Here is an 8,626-nt window from a genome sequence, read left to right as displayed (position 1 = left end):
ACCTTCCATAAGGCTGACCTCACTGCTGGAACTTGTTCAACATAAACCTTGCCTGCAAGAGCTAGCAGAAAATCTTTGGACAAAACCTGGTGGATGGAGAGCTGAGAACAGCCTAAGAAATGAACTGCTGTCGTTATGCCTGAAGTCCTGACCACAGTTGCGGGCCCTTCAGATTGCTCAGTCCCCCATGAAGGACTGCGTTGTACACAGTCACCCTCCTCCAGAGAAGAGCTGCAATGGCCTCCATTGTTTCTGCCTTCTGAGCTTGGAAAACACAGGCGTTGCTTAAGGTGAACACCACAGTGGTTCCTGGTGGGGCGGTGGAAGTGGAGCTATCTCCTGCACAGAAGGAAACGAAGCCATTCTTAGCTACTCCTCTGCCTGTTCCCTGCCATTATAGCTGTGCAGCCCCCAGAATCCCTATTCTCACCTCATTTTGCCTTTTAAAGAAGTTAATGGTTCTAGGCATGGTGATACATGCCTACAATCCCCACACTGTGGAGGCTGAGGCAGGAGGCGCAGCCAAACCACTCAGTGAAACCGTCTTAAGAATGGTTAATGGCATTTGCACCAAAGCAAACGTTTATCTCAACATGCATCTGTTAGCCATGATGCCACCTTGAACAGCCCTTAGCCTCCTTGTCTAGAGCACCCCAGACCCAGTACAGTACAGTACCTTTACCCCTTTCCCAAGACTTGGAAGAGCTTTAATTATTGTCTTTAATTGATTCATGGTAGGCCCAGGATATGGTCACAAAGTATTTTCAGTCCCAATGGCAGCATGGCTTTGAAAAACCACCATCAAAAAATAAAAAAAATATAAAATATAAAAAGAGAGCACACCATCTTTCCCCCCCCATGGCTATTTTTTTTTATTCGATATAATTTATTTACATTTCAAATGATTTCCCCTTTTCTAGCCCCCCCACTCCCCGAAAGTCCCGTAAGCCCCCTTCTCTTTCCCTGTCCTCCCACCCACCCCTTCCCACTTCCCCCGTTCTGGTTTTGTTGAATACTGTTTCACTGAGTCTTTCCAGAACCAGGGGCCACTCCTCCTTTCTTCTTGTACCTCATTTGATGTGTGGATTATGTTTTGGTATTCTAGTTTTCTAGGTTAATATCCACTTATTAGTGAGTGCATACCATGATTCACCTTTTGAGTCTGGGTTACATCACTTAGTATGATATTCTCTAGCTCCATCCATTTGCCTAAGAATTTCATGAATTCATTGTTTCTAATGGCTGAATAGTACTCCATTGTGTAGATATACCACATTTTTTGCATCCACTCTTCTGTGAGGGATACCTGGGTTCTTTCCAGCATCTGGCAATTATAAATAGGGCTGCTATGAACATAGTAGAACATGTATCCTTATTACATGGTGGGGAGTCTTCTGGGTATATGCCCAGGAGGAGAGCACACCATCTTAATAACTATGACACTTGAAGCTGGGCAGTGGTGCACACACATGCCTTTAATCCCAGCACTTGGGAGGTAGAGGCAGGTAGATTTCTGAGTTCGAGGCCAGCCTGGACTACAGAGTAAGTTCTAGGACAGTCAGGCTATACAGAGAAACCCTGTCTCAAAAAAAAAAAAAAAATGGACACTTGAGGCTTTAGCTGGCCACAGAGAAATTTTATATTAGTTCAAATTATTTTCATTGCACTGACAGAAAATCCAATTGGAGCTGGGCGGTGGTGGTGCATGCCTTTAATCCCAGCACTTGGGAGGCAGAGACAGGTAGATTTCTGAGTTCAAGACTAGCCTGGTCTACAGAGTGAGTTCCAGGACAGCCAGGGCTATACAGAGAAACCCTGTCTCAAAAAAACGAAAGAAAGAAAGAAAGAAAGAAAGAAAGAAAGAAAGGAAAGAAAGAAAGAAAGAAAGAAAGAAAGAAAGAAAGAAAGAAAGAAAGAAGAAAGAAAGAAAGAAAGAAAGAAAGAAAGAAAGGAAAGAAAGACAGAAAGAAAGGAAGGAAGGAAGGAAGGAAGGAAGGAAGGAAGGAAGGAAGGAAGGAAGGAAAGAAAGGGAAAGAAAAGAAAAGAAAGAAGGAAGGAAGAAAGGAAGGAAAGAAAGAAAGAAAGAAAGAAAGAAAGAAAGAAAGAAAGAAAGAAAGAAAGAAAGAAAGAAAGAAGAAGAAAGAAAGAAAGAAAACCCAGTTAGTGTTCAGACACAGCTGGATCCAGTGTCCATTATTCCCTTGGTTCAGGATTGGTCATTTGTGTTATTCCATTAAAGTAACGTAGACAGCTATAGTTTAATAGCCTATTGTCCTGATAAATGTAGCTGAAAATGATTTCTGGGTTTTAACACAACTCCTGGAATTGAGTTGTTGGGTTGTGACTTTGGCCACAACTCACCCTGGGACCAGTTGCTGTGGACCAGAAGGATGGAAGGTTCTGATAGGTCAGGTCTGGATTGAAAGCCTATATCCCACCAACCTGCATGCTTTGAGATCGGGGAACATTCTTTTCCAAACAATACCATGGTAACGTTAGAAGCAGAAGTGGATGCTGGTCACCGGGAGGCAGCAGATGTCTGCAACAGATGTCACGGATGAGAACCTAAGGCCACGGGCAGGAGTCCCAGTGTGTGAGTTAAGTAGGTTTAGTGGCAGCATCCAGTGCTGTGGGACTTAGGTAAGAGTGGCTGGACTGCGGTACTGACACGCTCCCCAAAACATGAGTCACAGATCTAGACCATGACTCATTTAAGGATTTAAGGGTGCCTACTATGTGCAGAGTACTGTTTGAAATATGAAGAAAAAAATACTGCAACCTCTGACCTCCAAAAGCAGATGTGGAGAAAGGAACTATGTTCCTGTGACAACACAAGACTAATATCACATATTGTCACAATCATGTTGACAAATGTATACAGGACAGTGATTGAGAGGTGTGTGTGTATGTGTGTGTGTGTATGTGTGTGTGTGTGTGTGTGTGTGTGTGTGAGAGAGAGAGAGAGAGAGAGAGAGAGAGAGAGAGAGAGATTCACTGTAGTTATTTCTACTCCTCTTTCCATCTATTCAACAAAATTTTGCCATGCATATACTAAAATACCAAGTCCTATTTCCGAGGAGGCCAGAAAAGGACACTTTTGTACATACATTTGTACATTCAGCAAACACTCATACACATATTTAAGTGTGAACCACAGTCCCCTTTTCCACAGCTGATGAGCTATATAGGTATAGTCATAAATCATCTGTATAGGAGCTTAAGAATACTCAGTGAGACAGCTTCTGCAGAGCATCCACCAGACAGCACCGCAGAGCCTGGCTGCTTCTGTCCAGCTGAGCTCAAAGTCAGAAGAGCTAACTTTTCCCTCTGTGTCTCTGTCTCTCTGTCTTCCTTCCTCCCTCCCTCTCCCTCCCTGTCTCTCTCTTCCTCCCTCCTCTCCCTCCCTCCCCTCTCCCCTCCCTCCCTCTCTTTCCCTCTCTCCCTCTCCCCTCCCTCTCTCCCCTCCCTCTTTCCCTCCCTCCCCTCCCCCCTCTCATTCTTTCTCTGAAGCCCACCCATCCCCTTCCTCCAGGCTTCTGCACGGGTCCCACACATGTGCACATGCAAGCCTACACTCTCCTGCCTGGAATCTCTCTGTCCTCTGTCTCTGTCTCTCTCTGTCTCTCTCTGTCTCTCTCTCTGTTTCTCTCTCTCTCTCTCTCTCTCTCTCTCTCTCTCTCTCTCTCTCTCTCTCTCTCACACACACACACACACACACACACACACCCCTAAATAACCTAAAAACAAAACATAAAGGCCAAACAGAGTATTATGGGGCATGGCAGTATGTACACATCTGTATGTACATATCCATATGTACACATCTGTATTGTACACATCTGCAATCCCCAGCGCCAAGGAGGCAGAGGCAGAAGGACAAGGCATTAATGCCCATCCTTGACCGCATAGTTAAGTTTGAGGCCAACCTGGGTCACATGAGACCCTATTTCAAGAAATCACCACCACTATTGTCAACTACAACACAATAATGATGATGATGATGATGATGATGATGACCCCAGTACTACTGCCACCAAAAAGAAAAAAATCTTTACAATACATCAGAGCCTCCAGGTATGACAGAGTTCATACACTAAACCAGTCACAGGCATTCCGGGGTGTCTCAGCTGGAACCTACAATGCCCATCCAAGTGCCAGCAGAGTTATTTTCCTCTTCCTGAGATGCCATGATTTCTATCGGAAGACAAAGCCTGTCTGCCAGATAGATGATGCTGGGTTTACTATACAGATGATTATGACATACCTATATAGCTCATCAGCTGTGGGAAAGGAACTGTGGTTCACACTTAAATATGTATATGAGTGTTTGCTGAATGTATGTACAAATGTATGTACAAAAGTGTACCACATTTGTACTTGGTGTCTGCAGAGGCTACAAGAGGGTGCTAGATCCCCTAGAACCAGAGTTGTTGGTTATAAACTGTCATGCTTATCCTGGGTCCAACCAGGGTCCCCTGCAAGAGCAGTAAGTGCTTTTAATCACTGAGCCATCTCTCCGGCCCATGGTTTATTATGCTTTAAAAAAAATTGCTGAATCCATTTGTCTATGTGCTTGATTTTCTCCATCTCTTTCCCTCCACATTCAACTAAATTGTTCTTTGCAATGATTTATATATCCCAGATCTGTCTGAAATCTTCTCTGGAAGATATCTAGAGCCCACCTCTATCGAGTGTGGGTGGTGTGTGTGTGTGTGTGTGTGTGTCTGTGTGCACATTTTTAAAAATTAAAAAACAAACAAAACCATGTCTCATATTTGCATTTAAGCTTTTAAATGAAAAGTGTGGTAGCTGAAATGAGAATATCCCCCCATAGACTTGGGTATCTGAACCACTGGTCTCAGTTGGTGGCACTGTTTGGGAAGGTTATGGAGCCTGTGGGGGGTGGAGCCTGGCTGGAGACAGGCTTTGAGTGTTACAGACTTTCCCAGCTTCCTGTGTGCTCTCTGCTTTGTGCCTGTGGTTGAAAGTGAGAGTTCTCCTGCCTGCTGTGACTGCTACCTGCTGCTACCTCACCCTGCCATGATAAACCCAAATAAACCCTTCCTTCTAGAAGTTGTTTAATAGTGATATTTTATCACAGCAACAGAAAAGTAATACAAAAATGAAATTATTTGCATTGTGTTGTGAGAATCTCATCCTTAGAACATAAGTGACTACTCTAAAAGTTCTTGGCAAATCCAGGTTCTCTCAGCACTAGGAGAGGAATCATGCTCGGGCTCTGGGGTGGGATTTGGTGCCTCAGTGACCCTGAAGAGGTAGGTTCTTGGCTTCCTCATTACTGTATGGCTTCCATAAGAGATTTCAGGCCCTTTGCTCTCAGAGTCTACAACTCTTTTTTTTTTTTAAAGTCAGTAATGCCAAGATTAAATATGATTACATAGGTCCCAGCAAGATGGCTCAATATAGCAAGTCTTCAACCTGAGTTTAACTGAACCCATGGGAAGAGAGAATAAACCCCACAGCTGTCCTATAACCTCCACACATGCACTATGACACATGAACCCACCTACATAAGCACACATTCAAATTCACACAATAATAAAAAAATTAAATAGATGATTGTATAGACAGAGGGTTGTGTGCTATATATAGAATGTAGACACAACTTAACAAATGGCAGCTCTAATAGCAACAAGAAAGTATTAATAGTGAGAACTGGGTCAGCAACTTATTCGAAATCACCCTTAGAGACTCCGGCGTTTTAGAAGAATGTACTGGTCTTGTCTCCCTAGGTCGGCTGAGAGGCCTAACCACCCAGATTTTGTCCTGTCCCAGTGGGTTCCATGCTCTTCCGAAGGAAACTACAGTGTTGATCAAAAAAGAAGGGCCCTGCTTCCACTTAAAGCCATCTTCCTGGTGTGATAGGCCTGAGTTTCACGTGAAGAGTTTGATGTGGTTTTGTTTTGACTATTGTTTGTTTATTGTAGTCCAGGTTAGCCTTGACTTTATGAGCCTTCTGGGTGCTGGGATTATAGTTTTTCTTAGTTCTAGGCTGAGGATGGATTCCCTGAGTGGCTTGTGAGAGGATGCATGCAGTGTGGGAGTGAAGAAGAGGTGTGATAAGGGAAGGAATGGGATTATGAGATGAAGTGGTAGCATTTCGTCTAGGCTCCACCCCACAGTTACCTGACTCACTATAAAGGGATGCTTGCCCCTCCCCATTCTGTTGCTCTCTCCTCCTCTTGTTCTTGCTCCCTTACCCTCTTCCCCCTTTCTCCCCATTTCCCCTCCCCCCTTTTTCTCCATTTGTTCATGGCCGGCCTCTCCTCCTCCTCCTCCTCCTCCTCCTCCTCCTCCTCCTCCTCCTCCTCTTCTTCTTCTTCTTTCTCTCTCTCTCCCTCTCTCTCTCTCTCCTCCCTCAACTTCTTTCCCCATGCCCTAAATGTGGCTTGTACCTCATGGGGGAAGGGATACCTCGACATGGAGCCCGCAGAGGCACCCCCTTCCCCCACACCATATCCCGCCTTAACCAAATATATCCTGACTTCTCTTTAATATATATCTCACAACAGAAAGATCTTGAGGCTACCCCCAGGCCAGGCTTAGAACCCTGGAAAAGTAGGAGCAAAATCTGGCTCATCTGGGGTTCCCACCTCAGGGAATAAAGGGAGAAACCAACTTGCCTTTTCACCTAGCTGGCTGGCAGCTTTGAAATGTTTCACTTTGGACCTCTGACAGGCATTTCCTCTTAGTACTGAAGGGCAAATGGTGGCTCTGCCAGCATCCACATAGGCAGTTCCTAGAAGTGCTGGCTACATGGCTCTTTGATAGAGAAGTCAGTCTAGCCCAAAGCTTTCATCTGCTTATCACTGACGCTTCCCGGGGAACCCACTGGGAGCCTTTTACTGAAGGAGTTCTAGGTGGACAGGCTGTCCCCTGGAGTTGGGAATGACAAGAAGGCCCAAACCCAACCACCCGTCCTGTGCCCATTTGACAAAGCTAATAGCCAGAGTGGGTTCACATTCTCTGCTCTCTGCCCAGGTGAACACAGGGCACATCCATGGAGCTGGGCCTGAGCAGGCACCCAGACTAGAATGAAGTATTTTGGCTCCTCTGTCTCTCAAACTGCCCTCTGGGGCTCTCCTGGATCCTTAATCCCCTTCCCACAGAGAAAGGAGAGATGCCCCTTGTTCGCATGCACTACACGTTCTCCTAAGATCAAGAGTCTCTTTCCATTTCTCTCCACAGCCTGGTGGAGTTCTGTTCAGGGCCATTTCCCAGAACCTCTTACTGCAGCTGGGGGAGCACAGTGATCATTTTACATCGGCCGCTGTGCTCCGTAAGTAAGATTTAATCCTGTTGTTTAAACCTCTGCCCTCCTTGTTTCTCTCCTCCCTTGTTCTCTCCACTACTGAAAAGGTTATTAAAGGCCTCTTAAATATGAGGTAGGGTGTGCTGATACTCATGCCTGCCTATAACCCAGTACTCAGACGACCAGCTGGGGCTACAAAGCAAGGCCTTGTTTTACTGTGACACTTATTTGTGTGCTCACGCGTGAGTTCATGTTTTTTTAATTAAAATATAATTACATCATTTCCCCTTCCCTTTCTTCTCTTCAGTCCTTACTGTGCACCCTTCTGACACTTTTTATAAATTGTCTCTACCTTTACAACTGCTTCTCACCTTAAAAGTATTATGTGTAGGCTGGCCTAGAACTCATGGACCGGTGCCCGGGTGCCTGGGGCTAGAGAGAGAGAGATGCTTCTAGACTGACTGGCTTTCTTGAAGGACAGAGGGGAAGGAGAGGCTCTGGCGGAGGGAATCGGGATGTGGCAGTTTGAGGGATAGGGAGGCCGGTTTTGGGCAGCTGAGTTTGACGAACCCACACTCACCTGGATGCAGCTCTCCAATCTGCAATTGATCATTTTTGTCTGGATCAGGTGTGAAGGAGCAGTCTGGACAGTCTGCCACAGAGCTAGTGGTGGACACTGTGGGACATGGAACAGCTGCCCAGAGAGACACAAGAGAAGCCAGAGGTGCGGGACTCCAGACACTTGTCCCTGCTCCTGGGCCTTGCCTGTGCTCAGGCTTGAGGCGGGACCCTCCTTCTGCATTTCCCAACACTGGGGGATGGGCAGAGCAACTCCAGGAAGGAGGCCTGGAGACTGTGACAGTCTAGAGGAAGCTGAAGGTGACTGGGTACCCCAGAGCAGCAGGACGGTTGAGGCACAGAGGAGTTTTTGCCAAATTCTGGTGGAATTCTCCTCTGCCTCCTGCTGCCCTGCATTTACACCAGGCAAAGCACAATGGCACTGGTGCGGTGGATGCAGCATGCGTGTCTCCGGCAGACCCTGAGGCAGCAGGCGGAGCGCCTGAGGAAGGAGGCGGGACGGGAACAAGGAGGCCACTGCCATTCTTGGTATGGCTGTCTCCCGGAGCACAGCCCTGTCAGGCCTCACTCTGGACAGCTTATAAGGCCTGGTGTAATTCTTGTTTATGCAAGTATGGCCTAAAAGGAACAAATCCATGGTCCAGAGTCTGTTACCACCGAATCCTTCTGCATACATTTTTCAAATGATAATTCACTCTACCCACCCTCCATCCACGCCCCACAAGGCTGGTTTATTTAAAAAAAAAACACCTTATATGGTAATATTGCTACCAC

This window comes from Apodemus sylvaticus, chromosome 2 (genome assembly GCF_947179515.1).
Source record: "Apodemus sylvaticus chromosome 2, mApoSyl1.1, whole genome shotgun sequence".
NCBI lineage: Eukaryota > Metazoa > Chordata > Mammalia > Rodentia > Muridae > Apodemus > Apodemus sylvaticus.
Note: the sequence above shows the minus strand (reverse complement) of the source record.